At 44.0% G+C, this 17,467-nt stretch overlaps 1 pseudogene; it reads left to right on the forward strand.

The window, feature by feature from the left end:
- Window positions 1-17,467, forward strand: part of LOC121287036 — a 56,735-nt pseudogene that overhangs the window by 33,988 nt on the left and 5,280 nt on the right.

Consider the following 17,467-nt stretch of genomic DNA (forward strand, 5'->3'; position numbering starts at 1 on the left):
CAGCAGGAAATGTGGCCCATCGTTGACAGGCGGAACAGTCGATAGCAAATTGCTTTTCGGCCTTGTCGCCATATTGTCCCCTCCCGCCGCCAACAGGAAAATTCCGGCCTTAGACTTTCAAAAAGACATTTGACCAGGGACAGTTAATAGCAATGCTCAAAGCTATGGGGTCTTAAAGCATGGGTAAGAAATTGGCTGAAAGGTAGAAAACTGGCTAGCGGGTTAAAGTTGGTCTTTTGGTTCTAAAGGGAGCCAGTTTACAGTCTTTCTGATTAATTTACCCATTGAAGTAAAACAGGCTTTCTAATTACTTCGCTTGTTTACTCTAAGGACTAAGATGTAGGTTTTAAAGAGTGTCTTAAAGCGGGTGGGGAATAGAGAGGAAGAGAGATTTGGGGAGAGAACTGCAGAGCTTAAGGTCCAGGCAACTGAAGGCATGACCACCAAGTGATAGAGCAATTAAAATCTGAAGAGCAAGAGGGCAGAACTGGGGAAATGCAGAGATCTCAAAAGATTGTAGGGCTGGAGGAGATTAATAAATAGGGAGGGGCAAGGAGTTGGAGTCATTTGGAAACAAGTTAGAGGAAATGGTAATCAAATGCTGTTACCTCATTCCTGTATATTGTGGAAAACCTGGTCAATGGGACCACCTGGTGATCAGAGCCTGCATCTGCATCATTTCACTTGGTGACAATGGAAATGTTGAGCCAACCATTTACAAAGGGTAAATTCTCTCGTACAAGCCCAAGTACAGGGTCCAATTGGAGCTCAGCTATTGAGGAGAAAAATCTGGAAAACCTTTCTCACTCAATGGGGAGTAGAAATCTGAAACTCATCCCCCACCCCCTCCCCCAAAAAAGCCTGTGGATGTTGGGGCCAGCTGCAGCTTTCAAAATCGAAATTGATAACAACAAAGAGCAAGGAACAAAGAAAAGTACAGAACAGGAACAGACCCTTCAGCCCTCCGAGCCTGCGCCGACCATATTGCCCGTCAACTAAAACATTTTGCACTTCCGGGGTCCGTATCCCTCTATTCCCATCCTATTCATGTATTTGTTAAACACCACTATTGTACCTGCTTCCACCACCTCCTCTGGCAGCGAATTCCAGACACTCACTACCTTCTGCATAAAAAACTTGCCTCGCACATCTCCTCTATAGTTTTCTCCTCTCACCTTAAATCTATGTCCCCTAGTAATTGATTCTTCCACCCTGGGAAAAAGCTTCTGACTCAAGTCGCCCCTCAATCTCCGTTGCTCTAGTGGGAACAATCCGAGTTTCTCCAACCTCTCCTCATAGCTAATAACCTCCAGACCAGGCAGCATCCTGGTAAACCTCCTCTGCACCCTCTCCAATGCCTCCATATCCTTCTGGTAATGTGGCGACCAGAATTGTACACAATATTCCAAGTGTGGCTTAACCAAGGTTCTATACAGCTGCAGCATGACTTCCCAGCTTTTATACTCAATACCCCTGCCAATGAAGGCAAGCATGCTATATGCCTTCCTGACTACCTTATCCACCTATGTTGCCACTTTCCGTGACCTGTGGACCTGTACACCCAAATCCCTCTGCCCGTCAATGCACTTAAGGGTTCTGCCATTTATTGTATAATTCCTGCCTGTATTAGACCTTCAGAAAGAAGCTGAAAGAAAAGCTGTAAAAGCTTAGAAGATGGTTTGAAGCTAGTTCATCTGGAATATGATCTAAATTAAACAAAAGGGCATTGGACAATGGGTCACAGGTTTGGATTAGTAAATGGATAAATTTAGGTCAGACATGATTTAAGTTCTACTTGCTGAAGAGAGTAATCAATGCTCAAAGGAAGCTTCTACACAGAATGGTGGAAGGAAAACTCTTGGATCATTTAAAAAAGCAATTATGAGAGGAGTGTAGAGTTGTTTTGCATGTCTAAGTAAGATGGACCAAATGGGCTAGCCCATCCTTGGATATACTGTGATCTTGTGAAAAATTAGTCAGCTGAACCTCCTTGTGGCTAGAGCTTGCTGCCTTTCAATTGATACGGAGTGGAAATGCTGACTGGACTTAAACGTGGAAGGCGTGATTGGGAAATTTGCAGATGACACAAAAATTGGCCACGTAGTTGACGGGGAGGAGGATAGCTGTTGTCTCCAGAATGATATTAATGGTTTGGTTGAGTGGGTTGAAAAGTGGCAAATGGAATTCAACACAGAAAAGTGTGAGGTAATGCATTTGGGGAGGGCAAACAAAGCAAGGGAATACACAATAAATGGGAGGTTAATGAGAGGGGTTGAGGAAGTAAGGGACCTTGAAGTGCATGTCCACAGGTCCATGAAGGTGGCGGGACAGCTGGATAAGGTGTTAAAGTATATGGAATGCTTTTTTTTTATTGGACGACGTATTGAATACAAAAGCTGGGATGTAATGATGGAAGATGAGAAAAAACTTTTTCACCCAGAGGGTGGTGGGCATCTGGAATTCACTGCCTAAGTTGGTGGTTGAGGCTGAAACACTGAACCTATTTTAAAGGTACCTGGATCTGCACCTGAAATGCTGTACCCTGCAAGGCTACAGAGCAGGCACTTGGAAAGTGAGGTTAAAAATGAGCAGCTAGTTTTTTTTTCTCATTTTTTGGCTGGTGCAGACAAGATGGGCTGAATGGCCTCTTTCTGCATCATAACTTTTCTCTGGTGTCACACCTGTGGATCGTAGCCCTGAATTACTTACGGGCATATTGAAAAAAAGACTTGTATTTTTTTTTTAAAAGATATGCAAGCAAAGACACTGGGCAAATGATGGCTGAGAATGTAAAGTAACCACTTTCTGGAAAATTCCTTTGTGGATTATGCTTGACCGACTAGTCCAGAGAGAGCATGGAATGTCACACCTAAAACGGTGCCGAGACCTACTTCAGACGGAGACACTTGAAAAGAAGAGATGAAAGACAAAAGACTGAACTTTAATCTCTTGTGGCTGTGGAGACAGTGGAGACGGCCACATCTCAGCAGGCATCCAAACCCATTTGTTGAAATTTCCACTCGATGTGGAAATGGTCTGAGTTGCAAGAAAGTGAACTCTGGGCAAAAGTCATGTCACACAAGGAAATGGGTTAAAAAGCGAGCTGCGGGCCTGACCTGGGTGGGCAAGTGTTCTAGTGTGCTGTGGGAGTCACAGCAGAAGATTGTCAGCTAGGCACCCTTGCAGATTACAGGCAAAAGGCTCCCTCTTTCTCTCTCTCTCTGATGCTGGAGCAAGTCAGCAAAGCCACAATCAAATAGGAAATAGGACAGCTTCTTCAGCCAACCTGTAGAACCAAGTGTCTCCAAACCAATTGTTAAACTGCCAAAGTCAGCTGTACCAAAATCACCCAACTTAACGGCCACAACCTTTCATCATCTACACCTCACGGACAAGCCAAATACTGATTCACATATCTTTTTTAACTTTTATTTGGACTCAACTTCTCATTTCTGACCCATGTGGCTGTGTGTTGCATTTTTATTATTTTTTTCTCTGGTGTAACTAATAAACTCACTCTCTCTTTGACTCGAGGAAGCCTGGTTCAATTGGCTCCTTCTGAAACATAAATACAGTTGGACTGGGAAAAGGCATCCACGGAGTGGGGAGGGAAGGGATCACTTTTAAATTAATCTTGTTGCGACCAAACAAGGGGGTTGAATAAAGAAGGGGAGCCGACTCATTCCTCCTCATCCGGGAGCATAGCAACATTGGGGTCCCTTTCGGGAAGTTAACAAATTTGGGGGATCTTGCCCGGGGACCGGTTGTAACAACGGTTCTAAATTACGAGAAGTGGAAGTAACGCTTGTGAACCGATTAATACAGGTCTCACACAGGATTAATGGTAATATTGTGCTATGTTGGAAAAACAGTCATTCTGTCCATTTAACTTTTTGTTCCTTCTTTGCTTCAGTGCTGGGATGCACGATTGTTGATTGAGCGTTCCAAAGCAATTAAATGTCTGGATATTGCCACTCAACTTGTGGGAACCAAAAAAGTACAACAGGAGATTGCACGCAGCGGAGTGGTGGAGAAGTATTTATCCGAGTGCCAAAAATCCGCTGAACGAATCCGTGCTACTTTTGTCGGCCTGTACAGCATCGATGAGGTAAAGATAGTTGCACTTTACAGCTGCAAAACTCTCCAAATGATTGCTCCCCTGGCGAGTGGGAAGGAAGTTACTTATGGCTGGATACACGGATAGTAAATGCTGCCACCCATTGGGGTTTGGAATATGTTTAAAGAAAGATAATTTTGTCGTATGAGATTTGCTATACAAAAGTAACCATGTAAAATGAAATCAGGACCACTGACTCCACGTTTTGCATTTACTGCAGCAGCTTTCACTGTGTATTGATAAGAGCTATCCATCAATGGTTTAGTTCAAACTGTGACACTAAAATATTCCCATCAATCTCATGTGAAAATGTAAATGTTATCTTGAGTGCATTAAGGGAGGTTATATTAATAGAGAGCTGTGACTAGTGGAGTTCCACAGGGATCAGTGCCGGGACCTTTGCTGTTTGTAGTATAAATAAATGATTTGGAGGAAAATGTAACTGGGCTAATTAGTAAGTTTGCAGACGACACTAAGGTTGGAGGAGTTGTAGATAGTGAAGAGGATTGTCAAAGGATACAATGGGATATAGATCAGTTGGAGACTTGGGTGGAGAAATGGCAGATGGAGTTTAATCCGGACAAATGAGAGGTAATGCATTTTGGAAGGTCTAATACAGCAGGAATTGTACAGTAAATGCCAGAACCCTTAAGTGCATTGATGGGCAGAGGGATCTGGGTGTACAGGTCCACAGGTCACTGAAAGTGGCAATCCAGGTGGATAAGGTAGTCAGCAAGGCATATGGCATGCTTGCCTTCATTGTCAGGGGTATTGAGTATAAAAGCTGGGAAGTCATGCTGCAGTTGTATAGAACCTTGGTTAAGCCACACTTGGAATATTGCGTGCAATTCTGGTCACCACATTACCAGAAGGATATGGAAGCATTGGAGAGGGTGCAGAGGAGGTTTATACGGATGCTGCCTGGTCTGGAGGTTATTAGCTATGAGGAGAGGTTGGAGAAACTCGGATTGTTCTCACTAGAGCGACGGAGATTGAGGGGCAACATGATAGAGGTTTACAAAATTATGAGTGGTATGGACAGAGTAGTTAGTCAGAAGCTTTTTCCCAGGGAGTAAGAGTCAATTACTAGGGGACATAGATTTAAGTTGAGAAGAGAAAACTATAGAGGAGATGTGCGGGGCAAGTTTTTTACGCAGAAGGTAGTGAGTGTCTGGAATTCACTGCCAGAGGAGGTGGTGGAAGCAGGTACGATAGTGGTGTTTAAGAGGCAGCTTGACAAATACATGAATAGGATGGGAATAGAGGGATACAGATCCCGGAAGTGCAAAATGTTTTAGTTGACGGGCAATATGATCGGCGCAGGCTTGGAGGGCCGAAGGGCCTGTTCCTGTGCTGTACTTTTCTTTGTTCTTTGTTCTTTGTTCTAGAGTAAGAATTGGTGCATAAGTTTTTTTCATGGTTAAGGCATTGACTAGCTGACCCATGCACTAGAACAGGAGCAGTCCTTTCAGCCCCTCAAGCCTGTTCTTTGTCTGATCTTAATTAGATTATGAATGATCAGTAGCTCAACTCCATTTACTTGCATTGTTTTTATATCCCTGAGTATCCTCCCTAAACAAAAACTTTTTTCATTTGACCCTCAGCCTCGACGGCATTTTGGACGGGGGTAAAAACAAAAAACTGCGGATGCAGTTTGGACGGGGGGGGGGGTGTGTTCCAGGTCTTCACTTCCCTTTCTGTAAAGAAACACTTCTTGACATTATTCCTGACTGGTCTAGTTGTAATTTTGAGGTCATGCCCCCTTGTCCTTTTACCCCCATCCCAACCAGAGAAAATAGCCTCTCTTTCTCTCCCTCTCTCTAAGATACTTGAAGAATCTGACAGGATAAACACCTCAATTACATCACTCTTTAATCTTCTATACTCAAGGGAATACAAACTTGGTCTTTGCAGATCAAGAAAGGCCTAGCGTCAAATCATCGCCTACAGTCAGTGTTGTGCCACCATTTGAATAACATAAGCATGTTCCTATTGGCCTTTTGCCCTAATCACACATGTGCTCTTCTAGTGAATACAGGAACACTCGATAGTGATGTCCCTTGAAGGCCATAAAGCTTTCTAACACAGTCTGGGCTCATTGTATAAATGGGACATGGTTAAGGGGACCCAAGGACATTGATGGGACATTCAAAAAAGGAATTGACACTAATGGTAGAATTGGTTGGAGGAAAAGAACGAGCAGTTAATATTCACACGTGCAGCTACTGGAAATCAGTTCCTGCACATAAAACCCAAGTTCATCATGAGCGAGTGCTTCAGGAGTGGAAAGAATGGAGGAGAAAATTAGAGGATAAGGGAGGGGGGAAGCTTGAGAAGCAAGTTGTTATATTCACTGATCAATATACTAAGTGTGAAGATCAAACTGGGATTTTTTCACAATGGCAGATTGAAGAAAATTAACCCGCAAGAAACCAAATGACCCTGCACCTCAAATAATTAATAGTTTAACTCGGTCTTTCTCTCTGGTGACAGGGTCCTGAGGGCGATGAAATAATAATGAAAGCAATGGAAGATCCCGAAAGCTTTGCGCTGAAACCACAGAGAGAGGGAGGAGGTAAGATGACAGTGCACACTGTTGGAGATGCCGTCTTTCAGTTGAGACGTTCAACTAAAGCCAGTCTACCCTCTGGGGTGGACCTAATAGGTCCCGCGTCCTCTTCGCTTGTCATCCAAGGGCCTTCACCCATTATGCCTTAAAGCCTCAAACCATCTCCCTAAACCTCTGCACCTTTCTACCCTCTCTCTCTGCCCCTCCCTCCAAAAGCGCTCTCAACATTAGTTTGCACCATTAAAGTAATAAAATAACTTGCACTCATGCACATCTTTGACTTCAAAACACCACAAGACACTTCTCAGAAGCGATTATCAAACATGATTTGAAAGTGAAACACACTAGGACTGGCCTAACAGGTAAATTTAAAGGATTGCCTATTAAGAAGAGATTTAGGGAGGTAATTCCAGAGCTTTGGACCTCGGCAGCTGAAAGCACAGCCGCCAATTGTAGAGATATGAAAATCAGTGAGGCCAGAATTGGAAGACCTGCAGAGATCTTGGAAGGTTGTGGGGCTAGAGGAGATTAGTGTTACAACCGGTCCCCAGGCGAGGTTCCCCAATTTGTTAAAATCTGGTCAAGATCCTCAATTTGTCAAATTCCCAGACAAGGGACCTGAAATTGTTATGCTCCCGGGTGAGGAGGGGTGAATTGGCTCCCTTTCATTATTCAGCCCCTCGGTTGGCAGCAACAAGGTTAATTTAAAAGGATCCCTTCCCTTGTGGATACCTTGTCCCAGTCCAAATGTGTTTATGCTTTAAAAGGAGCCAGTTTAACCGGGCTGCTTTGAGTCAAAGAGTGAGCTTATTAGTTCGTAAACCTGAGAAAATATAATAATGCAACACACGTCACACAGGTTAGAAACGAAAAATTGAGCCCAAAAATAAAAGCTAGAAAGATACACGAATCAGCCCTTTGTCTTGTCCACGAGGAGTAAGTGGTGAAACATTGGGGCTGTTAAGTTGGGGTGATTCTGGTAGAGCTGACTTTAGGCAGTTGAGCAGTTGGGTTGGAGATTCTTGGCTCTGCGCGTTAGCTGAAGGGAGTTGTCCTGATTCCTTTTCAACTGTGGCTTTGCTGACTTGTGACTTGCTTCCAGCAATCAGAGAAATGACTTTACCTGCAAGCTGGAGGGATGCCCAGTTGGTGTTCTTCAGCTGTGACCTTCACAGCACCCACGCACCAGAACAGAACACCAGGCCAGCACCCTCAAATAGTCTTGCAGTTGGCTTTTAACCCCTTTTCTTGTGTACTCCTAGAGGGAACAAAACAAACAAGTCTTTCACCCAGAAACTGCTTTCCTTTCAACCCACATCCTGCCCACCGTCTGGGATATAACTCACAGGAGTCTCACGCTGAACAATTTCTCCTTCAACTCCTCTCACTTTATCCAAATAAAAGGTGTGGCTATGGGTACCCGCATGGGCCCCAGCTATGCCTGTCTCTTTATGGGGTATGTGGAACATTCCTTGTTCCAGTCCTACTCCGGCCCCCTTCCACAACTCTTTCTCCGGTACATCGATAATTACTTCGGTGCCGCTTCATGCTCTCGTCGGGACTTGGAAAAATTTATTAATTTTGCTTCCAATCTCCACCCCTCCATCATTTTCACGTGGTCCATCTCTGACACTTCCCTTCCCTTCCTTGACCTCTCTGTCTCAATCTCTGGTGATAGACTGTCCACCAATATCCATTACAAACCCACCGACTCCCACAGCTATCTCGACTACAGCTCCTCACACCCCACTTCCTGTAAGGACTCCATCCCATTCTCTCAGTTCCTTCGCCTCCGTCGCATCTGTTCCGCTGATGCTACCTTCAAAAACAGTTCCTCTGACATGTCCTCCTTCTTCCTTAACCGAGGTTTTCCACCCACGGTCGTTGACAGGGCCCTCAACCGTGTCCAGCCCATCTCCCGCGCATCCGCCCTCACGCCTTCTCCTCCCTCCCAGAAACATGATAGGGACCCCCTTGTCCTCACTTATCACCCCTCCAGCCTCCGCATTCAAAGGATCATCCTCTGCCATTTCCGCCAACTCCAGCATGATGCCACCACCAAACACATCTTCCCTTCACCCCCCCATCGGCATTCCGTAGGGATCGGTCCCTCCGAGACACCCTGGTCCACTCCTCCATCACCCCCTACTCCTCAACCCCCACCTATGGCACCACCCCATGCCCACGCAAAAGATGCAACACCTGCCCCTTCACTTCCTCTCTCCTCACCGTCCAAGGACCCAAACACTCCTTTCAAGTGAAGCAGCATTTCACTTGCATTTCCCCCAACTTAGTCTACTGCATTCGTTGCTCCCAATGTGGTCTCCTCTACATTGAAGAGACCAAACGTAAACTGGGCGACGACTTTGCAGAACACCTGCGGTCTGTCCACAAGAATGACCCAAACCTCCCTGTCGCTTGCCATTTTAACACTCCACCCTGCTCTCTTGCCCACATGTCTGTCCTTGGCTTGCTGCATTGTTCCAGTGAAGCCCAACGCAAACTGGAGGAACAACACCTCATCTTCCAACTAAGCACTTTACAGCCTTCCGGACTGAATATTGAATTCAACAACTTTAGGTTGTGAGTTCCCTCCCCCATCCCCACCCCCTTTCTGTTTCCCCCTTCCTTTTTTTTCCAATAAATTATAAAGATTTTCCTTTTCCCACCTATTTCCATTATTTTTAAAAAAATCACCCCCACTAGAGCTATACCTTGAGTGCCCTACCATCCATTCTTAATTAGCACATTCGTTTAGATAATATCACCAACTTTTAACTTTAACACCTATGTGTTCTTTTGTACCATTGTTGTTGACATCTTTTGATGATCTGCTTCTATCACTGCTTGTTTGTCCCTACAACCACACCCCCCCCTCCACCTCTCTCTGTCTCTCTCTCTCTCCGCCCCCCACACACACACCTTAAACCAGCTTATATTTCAACTCTTTCTTGGACTCGAACTCAAGTTATGTCGAAGGGTCATGAGGACTCGAAACGTCAACTCTTTTCTTCTCCGCCGATGCTGCCAGACCTGCTGAGTTTTTCCAGGTAATTCTGTTTTTGTTTTAGTTTTATAACTCACAGGAGGTGGTAATCATTTTTCCATTGTCTCTGCAAGCGCAGGAGATTACATTTCAGTTTGCATTGTCTCTTTTCCTTTGAAGTGCCTCTATCTGAAGTAGGCTGTGTCACACCATTTAGGTGCAACATACCATTCTTTCTGAACTAGTGGGTCAAGTAATTTTGGACTAGACCTGATATCATATGGATCCAGATGCAAGTACGGGAGATATGCTGGCTGCATTAGGACAGGTAAAAGTGTCAGCAAGTTTAGAACACAATCAGAGTTAGACTGCACTCAATCCACCTCTTCATCCATGCTTCTACCTTGAGTTCATCCGTGTTCATTTCTCAGCTAAATCTGTGAAACTTCCTGGGGTTTTACTAAATGGCGAAAGGCATCTGCTACATAAAATAAAAGCAAAATACTGCGGATGCTGGAAATCTGAAACAAAAACAAAAATTGCAGGAAAAACTCAGCAAGTCTGACAGCATAAAAACAAAAAAACTGCGGATGCTGGAAATCCAAAACAAAAACAAAAACAGAATTACCTGGAAAAACTCAGCAGGTCTGGCAGCATCGGCAGAGAAGAAAAGAGTTGACGTTTCGAGTCCTCATGACCCTTCGACAGAAGAGAAAGACAGAGTTAACGTTTCAAGTCCATATGACCCTTCATCCGAATTAAAGAGAAGTAGAAATGTGGTGAAATATATACTTTTTAAGGGGGGTGGGACAGGTGAAGTTGAATCAAAGGGGTGTTGACGGTGGTGATACTGGCTAAAGGAGGTGCTAATGGTGACATTAAGAGTAGAAAGCCAGATGAGCAAGTGACAGAAGGCCCTAGTGGGGGGTGGGGGGAGGGGACAGTATGGGGGTGGTGGGAAAATCAAAATAGGCTATAAGGTGGGGATAAAACAATGAATAAATTTAAAAAATAGTAATAGAAATGGGAAAAAGTATATACATATATAGAAATTTAAAAATAAATATTGAAAAAATGACTGGAGTTTAGTGAACTTCAGTGAAGCTCAATGCAAACCAGAGGAACAACACCTCATCTTCCGATTAGGCACTTTACAGCCTTCCGGAGTTAACATTGAGTTCAACAACTTCAGATTATGAATTCTCTTGTCCATCCTCACCCCCTTTTTGATCCCCTTTTTTTCAATATTTCTAAATTTTCATATAATTATTTTCCCACCTATTTCTATTGTTATTTTTAAAATTTATTTCCATTCATTGTTTTAACCCCACCTTTTAGCCTATTTCGATTGCGCCACCCCCCACCCACCACGCTAGGGCCATCTGTCACTTGCTCATCCTGCTTTCTACTCTTAATGTCACCATTAGCACCTCCTTTAGCCAATATCACCACCATCAACACCTCTTCGACCTTTTGTTTATGACTGCTGCTACATGTTGTCCCTTTCCAACAATGAAACCATCAGTTGACGGATGTTGTCTGATTTTTTTTCCTGCCAAAAATAGTGTGTTAATTCTAGTTGTTTGTGTTTTTGTCAGGAAACAACATTTTTGGAGAAGAGCTCAAGCAGCTTCTTGGAAACATTAAGGATGGACCAAAGAGATCAGCCTATACCCTGATGGACAGGATCAAACCACAGACAGTGAAGAATTACTTACGGCACCCAGGATCGGCTTTGAAGCTGTCAGAGAGTGTGTGGTCGAGTTGGGAGTGTATAGAGTCTACATCAGGTAAGAAAAGGTCTTAATCTCTTACTTACTCTGTCCACCTTTATCATGTTTGCCCCACTCATCACCCCCCCACTGCCATTTTCTGCTGGAGGTGCTGACTCAGTTGGTTGCACAGCCACTCTGGGTCCCAGCTCTTTTTCCAAGACAGGAGCCCCAGGTCTGCTCTGCATTAGAGCATTGAGGGCTGTATTGCTGAAGGCAGCCATCAGATAGGTATGTTCCAGTGGGTCAGGTATTTGAAGACGAGCAGGGAGGTCTCCCAGTGTCATTCGTCGCACTGCTGTTGTGGGATCTTGCTTTGTGAAATATGGTCATTTTATCTCTGTCTTTTACTGGATGGTGGCCTGATTTCATAGGGATGAGCAGACATCTAGAGCCTTGCCAAGTGGCAGTCTTGTGTGGGTGGACACCAGGCTTTTCAACCACATTTAGCCAAGCTGGATCCTGTCTCGCTCAGGATAAAGAATTCTCCTGTCATTATACGTCGGTGACATCATAAAAAAATGGGTTCTCAACTCACCAATTTCAGCATGTTCGTGATGAAAGAGTTTCTAAAAGGCACAACATCCAGAGGAATTGCCTCTTCCCCCAAAATGTCCACACTGCTGCGTTTCAAATAGGCAATATTTTTCTATGAAATGAAGGAGTTGGTGTCATTCCTTGGTGGAACGCCTTCGGTCTGTCCGCAAGCATGACCCAGACCTCCCTGTCGCTTGCCATTTCAACACTCTACCCTGCTCTCATGCCCACATGTCTGTCCTTGGCTTGCTGCATTGCTCCAGTGAAGCTCAATGTAAACTGGAGGAACAGCACCTCATCTTCCGACTAGGCAATTTACAGCCTTCTGGACTGAATATTGAGTTCAACTATTTTAGATCATGAACTCTCTCCTCCATCCCCACCCCCTTTCCGATCCCCCTTTTTTTCCAATAATTTATATATAGTTTTCTTTTCCCACCTATTTCCATTATTTTTAAATGTATTTCCATCCATTGTTTTATCTCTACCTTTTAGCCTATTTTGATCCCTTTCCCCCACCCCACCCCCCACGAGGGTTATCTGTACCTTGCTCGTCCTGCTTTCTACCCTTAATGTCACCTATTAGCACATTCCTTAGATAATATCACCACCGTCAACACCCCTTTGTCCTTTTGTCTGTGACATCTTTTGGCAATTTCCACCTATCACTGGCCCTCTATCCGGCTCTACCTGTCCCACCACCACCCCCAACCCCCCCCTTAAACCAGCTTATATTTCACCTCTCTTCTATTTTTACTTAGTTCTGTTGAAGAGTCATACGGACTCGAAACGTTAACTTTGTCCCTCTCCGCAGATGCTGTCAGACCTGCTGAGTTTTTCCAGGTATTTTTATTTTTGTTTTTTGTTTTGGATTTCCAGCATCCGCAGTTTTTTGCTTTTATCTTGGTGTCATCCCTTGTTCTCCACCAACATCTACAAATGTGGATGTTGCAGCAGCAGTGGAAGCTTTGACTCTTACTTTAACCCCTGGAGTGTTGGCAACAATTCTGGTGCCCCAAGTGGGATTTTTATGAAACCTGGTGTGTGTTATATTAACACAATAACAGGAACTGGATCACTCCATTTTAGGAGGTTCTATGCGAGCACATCATTTCCTTGTGTATGTTCATAATGGATTGAATGGTTTTTTTATTCTTTCATGGAATATGGACATTTTGTAGGCTATGTCTAATTGCCCTTGAACTGAATGACTTGCTAGGCCATTTCAGAGGGCAGTTGCCGTGGATCTGGAGTTACGTGTAGTCCAGACTAGGTAAGGATACATATGACCACACGAATTAGTTGTTGGACTAGCCCATTCGGCCCATCAGGCCTGCTCTGCCATTCAATAAAATCGTGGCTGATTTGATTTTAACCTCATATTCCTGCCTACCCCAGATAACCTTTTACCCCCTTGTTTATCAAGAATCCATGTACCTCTGCTTTAAAGGTATTCAAGGATCCTGCCTGAACCACATTTTGAGGAAGAGAATTCAAAAGCCTCATAACCTTCTGAGAGAAAACATTTTTCATCATCTCTATCCTAAATGGGCAACCCCTTATTTTGAAACAGTGACCCCAAATTCTAGATTCTCCCAGAAGAGGAAAAATCCTTTCCACATCCACCCTGCCAAGACTCCTCAGGATTTTATGTTTCAATCAAGTCACCTCTTATTCTTCTAAACTCCAGCAGATACAAGCCTAGCCTGTCCAGCCTTTCCTCATAAGACAACCTGCCCATTCCAGCTGTTAATCTAGTAAAACTTCTCTGAACTGCTTCTAATGTATTTACATCTTTCTTCAATAAGGAGACTAATACTGTACACAGTACTCCAGATGTGGTCTCACCAATGCCCTGTATAATTGAAACATAACCCCATTCCTCTTGTAATCAATTCCCCTTGCAATAAATGATAACATTCTATTAGCTTTGCTGTACCTGCATACTAACCTTATGCAATTCATGCACTAGGACATACAGATCCTTCTGCATCTCAGAGCTCTGCAATCTCTCACTGTTTAGATAATATGCCACTTTTTTATTCAATCTGCCAAAATGGACAGCCTCACATTTTCCTACATTGTACTCCATTTGTCAGATCTTTGCCCACTCACCTAACACTTCTATGTCCTTTTGTAGCCTCGTTATGTCCTCTTCACAACTTACTTTCCTACTTATCTTTGTGTCATCAGCAAATTTAGCAACCAAACCTTCGGCCCCTTCGTCCAAATCACTTATATAAATTCTAAAGAGTTGCGGCCCTAGCATTGACCCTGGTGGCACACCACTCATCACATCCTGCTAACCAGGAAATGAGCCATTTATGCCAACTGTCTGCTTCCTGTTAGCTAGCCAAACTTTTATCCATGTAAGTATGTTACCCATTATACCATATGCTTTTATTTCCCACAATAACCTTTGATGAAGCACCTTATCAAATGCCTTTTGAAAATCTAAGTACTGTTCCCCTATATTCACAGCACCTGTTACTTCTTCAAAGAACTCCGATAAATTGGTTAAACATGATTTCCCGCTCACAAAAGCATTATCTACCTGATAACCTTGAATTTATTTAAGTGCCCTGTTATAATATCTTCTAACATTTTTCCTGTGACAGATGTTAAGCTAACTTCTTTCCATAAGGGAGAATTAGTGAATCTGATGAGGTTTTACAACAATTGATGACTGTTTTATGGTGACCATTACTGAGACTCACTTTACTTTTAATTTAGTTTAAGTTGTACCAGTTGCCATGGTGAGATTTGAACACATGTCTCCAGAGCATTAGCCTGGGTCTCTGGTATACTAGTGGCACAACATTACCACTATGCCACCATCATCCCGTCATTAATAGTGACTTAAAAGAGGGTCCCTGAATGAATACAGGGAGGAGAGCAGATGAGGCTGATCCTGATGAGAAAGATAGCAGACTCTGGGTATATTGTTCAGAAGCCACAAACAAAGGAGAAGGAGTTGTGTTTTGAAGAAATGTTCAGCAGATCAGGCCTATACACATTGGAGTTGAGGAGAACGAGAGGTGATCTTGTTGAAACATAAAATTCTGATAAGGGGTGAGTAACAATCGTGCCGCACAAGTGGCATACAATGATCTTTTCCAAGAAGAGAGAATCCAACCATCTCCCCGTGACATTCAGTGGCATTACCATCGCTGAATCCCCCATTATCAACATCCTGGGGGTTACCATTGATGAGAAACTGAACTGGACTAGCCATATAAATACTGTGGCTATGAGAGCAGGTCAGAGGCTAGGAATCCTGCAGCAAGTAACTCACCTCCTGACTCCCCAAATCCTATTCACCATCTACAAGGCACAAGTCAGGAGTGTGATGGAATATTCCCCACTTGCCTGGATAGGTGTAGCTCCAACAACATTCAGGAAGCTTGACATCATCCAGGACAAAGCAGCCTGCTTGATTGGTATTCCAACTACCACCTTCAACATCCACTCCCTCCACCACCAAATCACAGGGCAGCAGTGCGTAACATCTTTAAGATGCACTGCAGCAACTCACTAAGGCTCCTTTAACAGCACCTTCCAAACACACGACCTCTACCACCTAGAAGGACAAGGGCAGCAGAAACATGGGAACACCACCACCTGGAAGTTCCCCTCCAAGTCACTCGCTATCCTGACTTGGAAAAATATCACTGTTCCTTCATTGTCACTAGGTAAAAATCCTGGAACTCCCTTCCTAACAGCACTGTGGGTGTACCTACACCACAGGGACTGCAACGGTTCAAGAAGACAGCTCACCACCACCTTCTCAAGGGCAATTTGGGATGGGCAATAAAAATGCTGGCCTAGCCAGTGACACCCACACCTTGTGAAATAATTTTTTCTTTTAATCCTGAGGGCGATTGACAGGTTAGATGCTGAGAAGATGATTCCCCTCCAAGGGGCATCTAGAACTTAGAGGGGCACAGTTTAAAAATAAGGAGTCACCCATTTAAGATGGAGATGAGGAGAAATTTTTCTCTCAACGTGTTGTTAGTCTTTGGAATTCTACTCTACAAAGAGCAGTGGAGGCTGGGTCATTTAATATCTTCAAGGCTGAGTTAGATTTTTCATCAATAGGGAAGTCAAGGGTTATGGGGAGCAGACAGGAAAGTTAAGGCAAAAATCAAGTCAGTCATGATCTTATTGAAGGCAGAGCAGGCTGGGGGGACCATATGGCCTACTCCTGCTCGTATTTCTTATGTTCTCATGCTATTTTTCAATGTCTTTAAAAATGGCAGCCAATCAAAGAGGATGGCTCGGTGATATGATGGAATGGGCTCGTGTAATAGTGGAAACTGATCACTTGTCCAGAGGGTGGAAATTTGCTGAGTTCATTCAGGGACCCTAACCTCCAGAATGGGGAAAACACATGCATTCCTCACTGATTGTAGCAGGCAGGTTCATGTGAATATGATTTGCCTGTTATACACAAAGGATGGGGTGGGAATGAGGGTTCACACCATCTGTATACCTCGACATCCTGGAATGTTTGTGGGGTTAGCACACAATGAGTTAAAACCACTTTCAGCTGAGCAAGGGATGCATTGTGTTACGTTTTATCCCTCTGCCATAAGTGCACAGTGGCAGTTGTGTGTACCATCTAGAAGATGCACTGCAGCAACTCCCCAAGCCTCCTTCAACACAGCACCTTCAAAACCCATGACCTGGAAGGACAAGGGCAGCAGCGCTTGGAATACAACCAAGTTCTGCTCCAAATCACATGCCTTCCTTGGAACCAAGTTGTCATTCCTTTACTGTTGCTGGGTCAAAATCCTGGAGCTCCCTCCCTAACAGCACAGTGGGTGTACCTACACCACATGGACTGCAGCGGTTCAAGAAGGCGGCTCACCACCACCTTCTCAAGGGCAATTGGGGATAATTAATAAATGCTGGCCCAACCAGTAATGCCCACGTTCTGTGAAAAAAATTCAAAAAAAAATCTAAGGCAATAATAAGAAGATAATGAAAGTGTAAGATGCACTCATCCATGTCTTAAATTGGGCAGATGTTGGTCTGGTCATTGGTGTTCATATTAATGAGATGAGGTGGGCCTCAAAACCATGCCAACAAAATAATTAGAAGAGATTCAGTAGAGCTACTTGCATCTTGCTATCTCCACATTATTCTGATGTAATTTATGCACCTTTGTGCTGTGACTCATTGATACTACAAAGAGGTCAAAGGTAGAATTAGTAATGAGTTGTGAGTGAGTCACTGTATGTTGTACACATGCTGAATTGTGGAATGTGATGTACCAGTACTCGACAAGGCTACATTGTGGAGCATGGTGTTATTCTTCCAGATCTTATGGTCAGTGATGAAGCATTGGTGTTCGCTGCATGAAAAGCTATGACCCCCTACCTTGTCCCTAGGATTCAGCAGGAACCTGCTGGCTTGACTGCAGGCTGGGCCCAATAGTGCAGTGACTGCAGAGGCCTAATGGTGCAGTGTAAAGCTGTACCTCT

This window comes from Carcharodon carcharias, chromosome 14 (assembly GCF_017639515.1).
Source record: "Carcharodon carcharias isolate sCarCar2 chromosome 14, sCarCar2.pri, whole genome shotgun sequence".
NCBI classification, from domain to species: Eukaryota; Metazoa; Chordata; class Chondrichthyes; order Lamniformes; family Lamnidae; genus Carcharodon; species Carcharodon carcharias.